Source organism: Pteropus alecto, unplaced genomic scaffold (genome assembly GCF_000325575.1).
Source record: "Pteropus alecto unplaced genomic scaffold, ASM32557v1 scaffold103, whole genome shotgun sequence".
In the NCBI taxonomy this organism is placed as follows: domain Eukaryota; kingdom Metazoa; phylum Chordata; class Mammalia; order Chiroptera; family Pteropodidae; genus Pteropus; species Pteropus alecto.
Window position 1 is genome coordinate 6,179,407 of NW_006436288.1, and position 14,331 is coordinate 6,193,737.

The 14,331-nt window shown below is 32.7% G+C and overlaps 1 protein-coding gene across 5 annotated transcripts in view; it reads left to right on the forward strand.

Annotated features, from left to right (window-relative positions):
• PDE3A (phosphodiesterase 3A) overlaps positions 1 to 14,331 on the forward strand; it is a 268,652-nt gene that overhangs the window by 18,332 nt on the left and 235,989 nt on the right. The window contains exon 1 of one of the 5 annotated variants that reach the window (XM_025047391.1): positions 3,888 to 3,909. The exons of the other annotated variants lie outside the window; for them this stretch is intronic. The gene's annotated coding sequence lies outside the window, so the exon portion shown is untranslated. Of the gene's footprint in view, positions 1 to 3,887; positions 3,910 to 14,331 lie in introns of those variants that run through there. 5 annotated transcript variants of the gene reach the window in all.

Here is a 14,331-nt window from a genome sequence, read left to right on the forward strand (position 1 = left end):
TTAAACCACTTTTTACATCTACCTAAAAAAAATAAAGACTATGGTCTTGACCTCCTTTCCCTGAAAAAAAAAAAAACTTTCCAGAAATAAATATGAAAGAATCAGATGTGGTAGTTAAACACACAATATAATCTTTATCTAAGCATTCCACCCTCTTTTTACTCTCCAAGGAGAGTAAATTAGGAGATTAGTACTAGCTGCTTATGTTTGAGATGGTTGAGTTAAAGTGACAGAGACTAGTAGGCATTTTTCTGCCTAGTGGAGTGTCATAGTGGATTGATGGGGGCTGGTGTGTGTGTTTGTGTGGGATGCGGAGCTGGCACTGAAGTTTGCATTTGGCTGGAATCCAGATCTCAGCCTTTTAGTCAGAGATGCACTTTTCCCATAGACTCAGCGGTTATCCATTGCCGAGGCACACTAATAATAAAACTAAAGCTCATCAATCAGAATGTCATGTTATTAATTTACAGTGGGGAATTTAACTGTGGGGAAGACCAGAGTTCCAGTACTTACTGGTAAATGCTTCATGTTCTTAGTGAGAACATCACTTTAGCATGGCTGTCTTCTAGACTGTGAGGGATCTCTGGATTGTGGGAATTCTTGGAAAAATTAAACACTGTTCATGATTTTTATTCCAGAACATTTGAAGAGTGCTCATGACATGCCAGAGAAGGTGGATTCTTGGGGAAGAGTTTAAAATGAACTGCCCTTGCATGTTCAAATGATTACAGTGCCAAGTGATAAATACTCGAAATACAGATAAGTCATGAGAACTTAGCTCTCAAGAAAGGTCATAACTAAATTTAATGCTCAGATACCATTATACTCTTAACATGGACTTCTGGTTAAATTCTTTCTTCCTTTCCTTTCTGACTTCTCTTTTTTGTTTAACTTTTATGTTTAACTTTTTTTCATGTGTTGATGTTAATAGCAAGCTGACTATAATCAACTTCGGAACAATGTGAAGAATATATCTAGAAAAGGAAAAAATAAAAATATATCTTTAAAAGAATGTTTTGCTGTATTTCTCTTGTGGACATGAGGTCCAGAAAGGGTAAAGCGTGTTGTGGAGCTGGATGCTAGGTGTGGAGTAATATGTTCTGGAAACGACATGTGGGACAGATAGCCTAGCATTTGTGGTGAAGGGAGAGGGGGTGGTGGGAAATATTTAAGAGATGAGACAAAGAAGGTTGAGGGTAGGAAATGAAAAATGGAGTATCTTAAGATTAGACTGAGAACCATGAACATTGTTTTGTCTGCACTAGAAGTTATTAACAATTTTAACAGAGGATAATGTGAACAGATGCAACATAATTTTGATAGTGGATCAGATGAAGGGCAAATTGGACACAGGAGATATTTAAGAATCTACTGTAAAAGTCCTGGTTACAGACACTGAAGATTTATTATGATCGTGGTGAAAAGGAAAGATGACTTAAGAAAAAATGAAGAGCTGCAATTGGCAGGATTAGTCAAGGATTGATGATGGAAAATATTAACGAAGTGCATGAATAGCCCTTAAAGTTGTGAATCTGGGCAACTAGAAAGGTTCTGATGCTGTTTTTTGAGAGAAAAAGCATCATAATATAAGTTTTTGTTTGTTTTACATTCCAAGTAAGAAGGAAGGATGACATTTGCATTTGTTTGATCTGGACATATTTGATGTGTTACTTTCACAACTTCACATGGCCATGTTTGCTTGAAGGCACCCAGTTTCATTTATTCACGCAAAATATTTTAATATGAATTGCATTTGCTCACCATGTTCCTTAGTATGTATATGCTTTTTTAATCTAGAAGCCTCTTGTGGCCAATCTACAACTACAAACACAGAAAGGTTGTAGGCTTTGGCCTTTTAATATAAGAATAAAGACTATCACACTATTTAAGATATGATTTTAAATAGGGTCCTAAATCTTACAGAGCAGCAGACAACTTTGTATTTTTGGTGCTGCTCTTCCCCATAAAACAGACCTGCTAGAGTCAGTATAGACTGTAGCTTCTGTGTAACCTTTTGAGAATCGCAGGGGTGACACTGTCATAACCCTAATTGCATTTTAAAAATTCAAGGGCAAGATTCTTATCCTCAGACAAATGAATGCTGGATCATATGACTAGTTTAAAAATTATTTTATCAGTTGAGACAATCTAGGCAGTTATCCTTGTAAAATTATTAGGTCGAGTTCCACTTTGATTTTTTTTTGAGTTATTCTAGATGCTTGCAATGGTTTGTCTTCACATAAATATATAAATGATTTTTATAAACATATATTACATATATATCTTAGCATAATATATACATGTGCATATATATAATATATATTAAATACATTATATTAAATACAAATATAAATAAATATACATTAGGCTATATATGCGTGTGTGTGTATGTGTGTGTGTGTATATATATATATATATACACACACACACATACATATATATTAGGCTATGTACCATAGGTCAAGTTTCTATAAGTGTAATGCAGTGACTATTTTTGTCCACTTGGTGAAAATTCCCACCTGGTAAAATATTCATTGCTCTCAGTATTCTTCTAAACTTGTCTTTATCATAGTGGATTTTTAGAGGACATTTTTTCTTATTTATGTATGTGTTCCTTTTCCTAGAAAGCATCACTGCTGTTCCATCACAGGGTTGGTGGGAAATTAAAAGTAAAGCCTAATTTATGAAATCACCGACAAGTGCTACTCATTAAATTTTTACTTAATCACTACTATGACAGGGAGAAAAGTTCCCTTCCATACCATTTCCACTCTCTTTTGCCCTGTATCCCTCTACCTCTCTCTCTCTTTCTCTCTCTCATATTCTCTCTCTCTTTATTTATTTTTTTTTAGAAATCATGGTTCTTTGAAATTCAGAAGTCCACCTGGTACAGTAGTATAGATATGATTTAACTGGAACAAAGAAGAGTGTGTCTATCACCTTTCCTGTACCAATATAATTTGTGGACCTTTTTTCAACATATACTTGCCTAAGTACCAATCCCAAACCTAAACTATGTCAAAATATGGATGAGCAGGCAGAGAATGTATGATTCTGTCACATTATAAATCATTAATCTAGATAATAAGACCCTTAAACATACTAAGACTGCAAAGGCTGCATTGATTTTCTTTCTTTTTTTTTGGTCAACAAAATAATGTATAGATTTACATTTAATTTTTAATTTTCGGTCAGCTAAAACTTTAAAGGCCTTCACATGACTTATCACTAAACACTATCCATCTGTATCGTGTCTTTGGTACTTAGGACCTTCTGCTCTTGTTTGACCCAGTTGAAAACAGGAAGAAAGCCAAGAGTTGTGTTCTATTAAATACCTTCTAGTAATTCATGTGTGGCTAGAATAGTGAAAAGTGGGAGGAAGTTTTAGGGAGTTAAAATAATTCCATTTATCTACTTTCTCTTTATTTAAAATAGACCTTTATCACAATAGAAATCTTCAGCAAGTTTAATAATGCCTTAGGTTCTCCTTGGTATAAAACCATAGCTAGGAGAAGAACCAGTATATCAATGTGACATTTTGTCCATGATTTTGTACTTGATACAAATATTAAAACAATTGACACATTTATAATTATCACTCCATATAGATCTAAAATATAGTTGGAAAAGGCAGGTTTGAGATTTGATGTACAAAATTATGGGGGCTTTGGAAATATTATCAACAAGACGGTGCTGTCAATGGTGAACTGAACTTTTCATCCTAGGTGAGCTCTTTGAGATGGCAGTAATAGTTTGTTGTCTTCCACTAAAGTGATTATCACATAGTAGGCTTTTTCAAACTCTAATCCGCCCTTGATTCTGATATGTTCTCTTTAGGGAGACCTCCCCACCTCCTGAATCAATGTTGTAGTGAGCCACAGTTACTGATGTGTGTGTTACATCCATCAGGTATGTTGAAACGAGAAAAAAAAAAAAGTTTTAAAATCACAGCTCTATAAACTTGATCCAAGAAGGACATGAACCTAATTTGTGGACCAGGTGAGCATTTACTTTCCTGTTCAAAGTTCCTGTTAGGAGAGATTTAAATAAATACAGCTCAGGGGAAGGGCCTTTTCGGAAGTTTCGTTTGATATCAGTGAAATACTCTTGCAAGAGGCAGTATTTGCCTCGATTTTTACAGTCATTTGGATTTTACTTTCAACTTTACTGGTTTTCTAACCTTGAACAGCAGACTGTCTCATAATTTTTCCACATAAAGCTGTGCTTCATTATTTATTTTCTATAGTTTATGAGTTCATGCTCATAACTTATAGGGAAATCATTTTAAAAATGGGGCAGAGAGTAGCTAGAACACTGAACATTCTGAAAGGATATCTCTGCATTAAAGATGGTATGAATTACTTTTTCACAAGTTCAGATAAACAAGAAACCTCTTTGTGGCACTTTGGACAAAAAGTAAGTGATTTACTTTGTTAAACATTGAAATGAAATGAACTGCTAAACTAAAGAGTTGCACCTGAAATACTTTTATCTTATTTAAATATTGATATGTATAAAGCATGAGGTATAAGAAGAGCATTGTAATTGTGTAGGACTTTACATATTCTTCCAGAAGTGCCAAAATCTATAATTGTAATCTCAATAGAAGAAAATATGATTTAAAATGTAAGTAAAATATATAAGAACTTTAGTTATTCTGCTTACTCTGTTTCCAAAGTTTTAAATAGAGCATTGCATTTTTATCAAGTGGGGCTAATTTTGCCCCCAGGAAACATTTGGCAAAGTCTGAAGGTATTTTTAGTTGTCAGGACTTGGAGGGTGCATGTAGTAGGTAGAAGCCAGCAATGATGTAAACACCTTATAATGCACAGGGTAGTTCCCCAAATCTGACCCAAAATGTCAATGGTGTCAAGACTGAGAAAGACTTTATTGTGTATCTATTTTTTATATAATACTCCATTTGGACAGGAAGATAAATTGGACATAAATTTTTTTTTTCTTCTAAGTGTGAAAATAGTGATAGCAAAATCTATTGATGGAGGGAATCAATTACAGTACAGTGATTAAAATGTTATCAGATTTGGGTTTTAATCTTTCCTTCAGACACTTAGCTGTCTGGCTTTGGGTGAAATCAGCAATCCCTCTGAGACTGAACATATTCATTTATAAAGTGTGAATAATAAATTCTACCTAACAGTCTTGCTCTGGTAAAGAAAATGATGTTTGTAACCTGGAAAATATTACATGTCCAATAAATGGTAGCCAATGTTATTATTTTAGAATATAATTTGAGATCGGTAGTATGGTATTTATATGGTCATATTGGGAATGAGATGGTAGAAATATTATCAGTAGAGATAAATTTCTTGAACGAATCATAAGGATTTCTGTGCGATTTCAGGAATGAATGTAGTTTTTAACTATATATATTTATATCTGAAGAAATAGAAACAAATATTTGACAATTTGGTAAGATCTATAAGAATACAGTCTTTAAGATAGGAAACTAACCTTAAAAAATGCCAAATTATTAACAGAAATTACCAATGGGGTTTTTTAAAAGAAAAAAAGGATCTTTTAAAAAGAAAATTGCATTCTTCTATACTGTTTAAATGTTTTTCTCAAGAAGTCTGTATTCCTTTTGTAATCATGAAAACAAACATTACAATAAAACCCTCTTAGTTTCCCAGAATAAATGTTGAAAAATATAATACTTGTTAAAACATTCCTTTCCTAATTTATAGTTACCCTTTTTGCTGGTTTATCTCTGTTAGTTGGTTTCCCTTTTTAGTCACCTTTCTTAAAGTGGTTAAGCTGTGGAACCCATTAAAATTTTAGTGGCTTGATAAAGTTGGTCATATTGATGCCTTTATCTTCTATGTTGGCATGTGGTGCTGTCACCAAAGGCAGTGATATTGAATCTGTGTGGTGAGTAAAGAAGAGGACAGGAGAATTTATAACTTGAATCTTGAAAGCCAGGACTCTTTCCTTGCCCAGATCTTCTTCAATAGTTTATTAAGAACTTTGATAAAAACAGGAAGTATATTTATTAAATTTCTAGTTTCAAAAAATGGCAAGGCATAGATAATAGTTTGGAGGGTTAGATATAAATTTCAAAATGTACATAGATTTGAACTGTGGGCAAAGACTATGAATATAAAATTTAACAAGAAAATGTAAGTTTCTATAAATTTGGTTTTAAAATAATGGTATAATTTCATGATGATGGAATTTGGGCCATTATCTAATTCTTGCTTAAAGAAAGAACATATATTTTTAAAGTATTTAAATTGGATGACTGCAAGTTCAATGAATTGACTGCCTCTTCAGCTTGGTTTTGGCAGCATAATTTCCAGAATTCTACTCCTGCATTTGTAGCATTGTGACCAGTTCTGCTTGCCATATTTTAAGAAGAACATTGACCACTATTCTATGGTCAGAAAGCTTCAAATTAGATCCCTGATCTGCCACGTATTACCTGTGTGGCTAAGGGTAAATTATAATGCTTAATCTCTAAAGTTTAGGTTTGTTATATAAAAAAATATATTTTTAAAACTGCCCCATAGAGATGTTTTAGGAGATGATTCCCACTGAGTAATGAAGATGCTAATAAGAACTATTATTAAACCTACCATATCACTTACTCTAAGCTAGACTAAATTCTAAGAAATTCACTTTTATAAATACATTTAATCTGCATCAGTACTTTTTGAGGTTGGTACCATTGTCCCTATTTTACAGCTGAGAAAACTAAGTCACAGTAGGATTAATGTCTCTCTATATATTCTACCAGTAAATCATAGCCTAAAATTTTACACATATACAATGCCAGGCACTGTCATGTGTTTGTCATGACAATGTCATTTGTTTCACATACCTTTGTAGCCTTTGGTCAGGACTAGAAAGATGGGCTCATTTTGAGAAAGGTTCTGAGCCCCATTGGATACCTATGAAGACTTGAACAATTATATTTACAATGTATTTCAGGGCAATTTGTTTCCCCTCTAGCCATACAATAATGATTTATCAAGCTAATATGGTAATATATAAGGACATATGTGTAATATATTATGTATATAGTAAAATTTATATGATAATAAGTTGTCAAATTAATACAGTTTATATACCATAATTGGCAAAATCATATTGGGTTCAAATAGTATGATTGAATGATACTTTTAAATATTTCCCAAATGGCACTTTATACTGTGCCATTTACTTTGAAGAAAGTAAAGAGTTTCTTTTAAATTTAAACTAATGCTGCATTCTGGGTATTTATTTTAAAGTGCTATAAACTATATTCATTAATTCAAAATTATAAAAATAAGCAATTCAGTCAACAGGAGAATCAGCTCATTTTTCTAAATGCCAGCAAAACATAAAAATTCTGAAAAAGATTACAAATAATTAAAAGTAAAGGAAGGGTTGTTCATGACAATTTTTCTTAAATATGACAGGATTTAGAACAAGTAGAGGATTTGGTAAATACTTATTGAATTTAATCAACTTTTTAATTCATTATATGGAAACTTACTAATATCCATCTGTCCATGAGAATGCTCAGTTTTTCAGGAGTGCTAGCAATTTCTATCTTATGCAGTATAACATCTTTTTTTTCCGAACAGAGCAGATACTCCGACTTATTTTCAAATGGGTGATTCCTAAGGCTAAACCAACTTAGGATAAAGTAGAAAAATGCCTGGTGGCCTGTTGGTGGAGAAGGTGGGGAGGCCAGGGAGAAAGGATTTAGTGTTGTTCTGGAAGAGAAACAGCAGGGCCCACTTACACAACTTTTACTGTTATTTTACTTTTTGAAAAATTCTTAATAATAATACGGTAATAACACCTTATTTTTATTTTCTCAATTTAGACATCTCAGATATCTCATTACCTGTCATCAATGGATTCATTCATGTCTACATCCAAAACTTTTATTCTGATGATCTTGCCTATACTGTTTTGAAAATCTGTAATGAGTTTCTGAGTTATAAAAAGCCTACCATTTTCATAAAAATGAAAAAGATCTACCTAAATAACTGTACTTATTTTTTTAGCGTAGGTTTTTCTGCATCCCCTAAAATGATATAGCCTGCTAAAAAAGTTTTTAGTGGTTTTCATTCTAGTCGATGTGAGAAAAATGTTTCTTAACTGCACATTAAATTAATGAAAATAAACATGTGGACAAATTTGTTTGACATCAATAATTGGATATATTATTTTGGAAACAAAATTTCTATTTACTCATTCATTCCTAGAACTCCAATATCTCTAAGAAGTTTTAGTGCTAGAAGAAGATTTTATTTTATTTTTAAAAATTGTTTTAACACATATGTAACAAAATCTCCCATTTAAACATTTATAATTACGCAGTTCAGTGGCATTAAATACCTTCACATTATTGTGCAACCATCCCTCAGATTTCATCTTCCCAATCTGAGGCTCTGTACCCATTATATAATAACTCCTCTCCATTCCCACTTCCCTGCAGTCCCTGCTAACCATCATTCTACTGTCATTTGTATTAGTATAACCACTCTTATATGTGAAATCATACATTATTTGTACTTTTTTGAATGGCTTATTTCACTTAGCATGTAGTCTTCAAGGTTTATTCATGTTGTAGCACATATCAGAATTTCCTTCTTTCCTGAGGCAAAATAATATTCCATTGTATGTGTATATCACATTTTGTTTATCCGTTGATGAATTCTTGGGTTGCTTTTACTCTTTGGCTATTATGAATAATGCTGCTATGAATATGGTTTTATTACTTAAAAATAGCAGTGACATAGACCTTTTATATAAAACCAGCAAGTTAACAAAGGAACTTCAGCAAATGGGGGTGACTTAATTGCATTTATTTAACTAGGACTTGAACTAATCATAATCAATCACCTCTTTCCTTGAACTAATCATAATCAATCACCTCTTTATGGAAAGATGAAAAATTATAGGAAGAGAATAAAGGTCATACATGAGACAGTTTTAGCACATTAATTAGGACTTGTAAATTCTGGGTTAAAATTGAAATTTTATTGCTTGGCTGGCCATTAGAAAAGCTGAAAAATACTATGATTTTAGTTGTTTCCTACTAGAGAGACAAGTAAACCTCTTAAATAAAAAAACTGTGACAGAAATTAACACATTTAAGAGCATTTGATGCTTTGCTTTTCATTATGTTTTTTCAAGAAAGAGATAAATTGTTTTTTCACCTATCAAACCAGTATACCAATATTCTGAGTTCATAACTGTTGTAGGATGGTTTAACCATATTTGTCAAATCTTTTACAATTTTTTGAATGTTGCCTTAATACTCAATTGTATATTCACAAGAATTTTCAATCAGGTTGTTCCAAATGAGGCAAAATTTTATTTAAGAACAATTGAATTGGACAGAGGGAAGAGCATGTTAATATTTCTAGTTTAAAAGCTTTGTAAGACTATTCCGTTGGCATTGTCTGCACAGTTTTCCCTCAGTCCTATTATATCTACTTCTAGTTTGAGACATCCATTAGGAAATACTTTAACGCTGATATTTTCTCTGTCTCAAACTTATATGAGATCAGGAGCCAGGTCTCCAGTTGTCATTTTACCTTCTGGAGGTCTATTTCTGTGTTGTGGCACATGTCCAACTGAGCTCTATTTTTTTAAAATAAGGAATTAATACTTGAAGCCAGAGAGATACTGGGGGTGGGAAAACGTCGAGACTCTTGCTGTCTAAAGGAGCAGCACAGCCAGACACTGACAGTGGACTATAATTGCTGAATTCTTTGTTATAAAAGCTCATTTTGACTCCTTAACATTGTTAATATTTTAATCCATATTTTCGTTTCTCTTGCTAGTTTGCTCTTTTCCCTATTTCTAATTTCCCCCAAATATACTAAGCATTTTCCAGATATTACAACTAATTCTCATAGAAACATTAGAGTTACGTATAATTATTTGTGTCTGAATCTCAAGGAGGTTAGGTAACTAACCCAAGATTTCTTTGTTTATCCGATGCAAAGCCTGAGTTTGAATGCAGGTTTGTCTGGCTCTTAAGGCTTTCTTTTTCCATTGCACTAGACAGCAAAAGCATTACTGGAATTTACAGGATATAATTTTCTTCGGAGTGATAATCATTATGTCAGGCCCTTCCCTTTTCTACTTTTGCTGTCCTAGTTTATGGCCTGGGCACATCATGATTGAATGGACTATTGTGTGAGCTTCCCAACTGATCTTCCTGCTCTCGTGCTTTCTGAATATTAACTCATCCTCTGCTTTATTGCACTGTACCTTTCTCATCCACAACTCTAATCATGGCAGTTTTGTTGAATGCTAATATAAAATCATGCCAATCCTTTGATAAAAAGTGGTTTGTAGTTCTTAGTTGTCTTTCAAATGAAATGAACACCTCTTAATTTGGAATTCATGGCCTTTTTTCATCTGCCCTTCCTACTGTCAATCTTTTCAAACTGCCACTTCCTTTGTCACATTAATTTTCTAGCTAATTTCAATTGCTTATAGTATGCTAACTTTCTCATTTGCATGCTTTCTCTCTCTCTGTTCCCATAGGTAGATAGATCTTGAGCCCCTGATTTTCTATTTCTATTAGCACATTATTGCCCCCCTGCTTCTAATGCGCATCTCTCTATCCTGATCTTCAACCCTTGTAAATAAAAAATTTACTGTTTAGTAAATTTTTTGATCATCCCAATTGGAAGTTCTCCCTCCTTCCTCTGACTGTCCATAGCATTCTATCTATTACGCTCTTATGACACTTTTATTTTCCACCTTGAATTGTGAATATTTTTACAAGTAGAGTGAGGTCTTTGGTGGGGGGAGCATATAATTGGCCCACTTTTCCTTAGCTTCGCATTGTTTATCATAGCGCCATGTGGATGGTCAACAAATATTTTCGAGTAAGTGAGATATTAGAATTTATGTGTATATAGTGCTTGGAAATTTAGAGAATATCATCTTAAGTGTACACTTTCTCATTACATCCAACAACAAAGTGTGGAATTTGGTGGTTATCCCCATTTTATGGATGGTATTTGGAAGTTTATGGAGATAGGGTCAGGAAATGTCTACAGAGCTTTGCATGCCAATCTGCTCCTAGGAGAGAGGCAAGCTCCGATTTCAAGTTAAGCAGTATAGAGCTAAAAGAACTTCCAGGACAAGTGAGTACAGGATGTTTGAACCCTGCTAGTGTCTTTATAGGTAAACTCTCCCCCTCCCAAGATTCTCACCTGATGGTCTGACATAGGTCTCAAACATTGGTGTTTTTATTTTTAAGTGTAGTGATTTTGAAAAATATTTTATGGGAGAAATTTATGAATAGAGATTTATTATTTCTGTTATAAACACATTAAAAATTCTGAGCCAACTATTCATAGACTAGTTTTTTTTATAAAATGGAAATTCCATTTTTCTACTGGTTCTATGGTATTGTCAAAAATTAATTTTTTTCTGATGCTAGTTTGAAAAATAGGTCTCTATCCTAGTTGTAAGAGAATAACTTTTCAGAGACACAGATTTATGTTGATCTAATCCTAACTGAGCTATCAGAGTTAGACAATTTATAATGTGGTACTCTGTGTCAGCACATTTCTGGGAAATGTAAGCTTGAGTACCAGTAAAGATTATATTTAAAACTCAGAAAAAAATTAAAGTCTTGTATATTAATGAGAACTATTTGTTGAAAGTTACATATTGGAATACAGAAACAGTATGTAACTACTACTCGTATAGTAATGTTTTATTTTTCTCTCTCCTTAAGGAATGCCATCACATGAATTTTTACTGTTGTTGTTAAATTGGTAACCAAATTTCTTCATTTTATTTTCTTAGAGTGTGGGTGTGTACATAGTACACAGTGACTTCAATTACATTTTATCTTGTAGCTCAAGATCTTCGTTCAATTTGAATTATTTTAAAATACAGCAGTACAAGAACATCCTTAGACTTTTAAAATGCTTAGACATAGTTTCCTGATGCTGAATGTCTCAACCTTCCATGCTTCTATATTATTATGTGTGCCTCTTTAAATTTTTATTCCTTCCCTTATAGCCAGCTATCCAAAGTGTTTAATAGATATCTTTGATTCTGCTGCAAGGAAGAATTATAAGTTTGCAAGGAGAGCACTTAACCACGCTTGTTAAGTTAATAGTCTTATTTATTCACAGTTGTTTTAGGTGGAGGCCCGAGGGTGACAATATATTTTTCCTATGTAGGACAGTGTTTAGGATTTGTGACCACAATTGTATTTACCTTTCAGGGGACTTTTCTCCATTACAGCTAGATTTATAACTGCGTTATGACTAGACAAATTTGTTGGAATTGCTTCCAAAAGGAAATGAAGACACTTAACATCAGAATACTCAAAATGATAATTCTGTGGTAAAGAAGATTTAGTAGTATGATAACCTAAATTTTATCTTTTTTAATAAGACAAAAATTATCACTTTTATTTCTGGGCTATTTCAATTCTGAGCTTTAAATTTAAAAAAGTAATGACTATCAGTTATAAATTTTTATTTAGATTTTTTTGGGTGCAATTAAATTTAATCTTGATTTTATATACATCTATATTTGTAGATAGATCTATTTCAAGAGAGAGACTCTATACATGGTAGGCATTCTAATTTTTACTTTAACTTTCTAACTCTGAAACCTAATTTAGTCCAAGTTCACTCTTTAGCTTTCTACTCAAACTTTCTAATGAAGTATTTCCTTTCAAAGGTTTTTCCTGGAATTTCTTTTTGGTGGCTAAGTCTGCATATCTAAAACGAAATCATTTGGTCAGATTCCTGAAATAGAATAATTTAAAAGACAGAAAAATGTAGGGTGGCTTTTGAACATTCTAGTGTTAGAATTTTGGAAGAAACGAAAATAGAGAAATCATATGCCACATTAATAGAAATATGTGTTATTTTTTAAACTTCATTGATAATAAAGTATTTTCTTTTAATAAGTTCATTTGGTTTATAACTTTATTTTAGAGGAGAATAGTACTTCTCTCTCCCTCTTTTACTGAGTTAGTTTTTGGCAAAAGTGACTTAATTATAATTTTGGAGCTAATCCTGCTTAAAACTAACTGGGTCCTGGACTTAATAAAATTGAACCTATGTAGGAAGCCATGTTATTGTAGATATGGAAAAGGAATGACATAACTTTGATAATTTCCAAGTTAAAAATATAATACTGTAAGTTCCTTGAGATAGGAACCACATCTCTTAATTTTTCCTTTATCCTGAATTGAACCTAACAAAGTGCTATATACATGATAGACACTCATTAAAACTTTTTATTGATTTCTTGGCTACAAAATACATGTATTGAATAGGACTAGCAATTCTAACTCAATTTGACTTGTTCTAATATTTCTTTTATGGAATAGACATTCTTCAAAAGCTTTATCAAGTATTTTTCTTATAATATGGTTTTATCTAATAGTTCTCTTATAGAAATAGCCATTCTTAAAGGCTTTATCTGGTACTTCTCTTATGAAGAAATACTAATTTGGGTTTATCGAGTATTTTGTTTATAGAAATAGCATTCTTAAAGGTTTAACTCTTTGACCTGTCATCCTCAAATTACCTTATTTGTGTACACCCAAATTATTTTCTTTATGAAGCATGATTCATATTCCTTGAGCTGTTGGCTACTTTCCAAACACTATTGCTCATCTACATTTATGTAGCTTATAAATTGGATGGGGAGAGGTTAAGAACTAGCATAAATCCTTTTTTAAAAATACTCATTTGTCTCCTGGCTATTGCCTGACAAAGAATCAGTGGTTCCCTACTGCTTGCTGATACAAATACAGAGTTTTCTGCTGGCTTCCTTTATCTCTTTCCCAAATATTTATTTTGACAAACTGTTTCATTCAGAGAATGAATATAAGATCAGCTTTTCTGTGTAAAGCTTTGAATTACTTGTGAAGGAGAGAGAAGTGGAAGAAGAAACAGAGTGGGGGAATAAGTATGATCTACGCTACTTAAACTACTACTTCTTATTAATCTTTCCCTGTTCCCTCAGCGATTTTCTTTCCATCTTTGTTATATGTAGTTTGTTGATTCTATTATGTGAGAGTCTACTTCTAGAAATTATCCAAGTTTCTCATGGTTGCTTTGTGTATGCCCCTTCCTTACTCTGATGGGTATACCCTATATCCCTTGAGCCCATCACGTTTCTTCCTACCTTCATTCTTATCCAGTCCTTGGGCTGACCTAATTTTTTTTCTTTATTCACTATTTCTAGACCCATTCTTTCACAAAACCTTCTGATTTTTCTCATTTACCTTTTAGCTTTTTTCTCATTTACCTTCTGATTTTTCTCATTTACCTTTTAGCTTTTTCTCATTTACCAGAACTCCTCCTACATAGC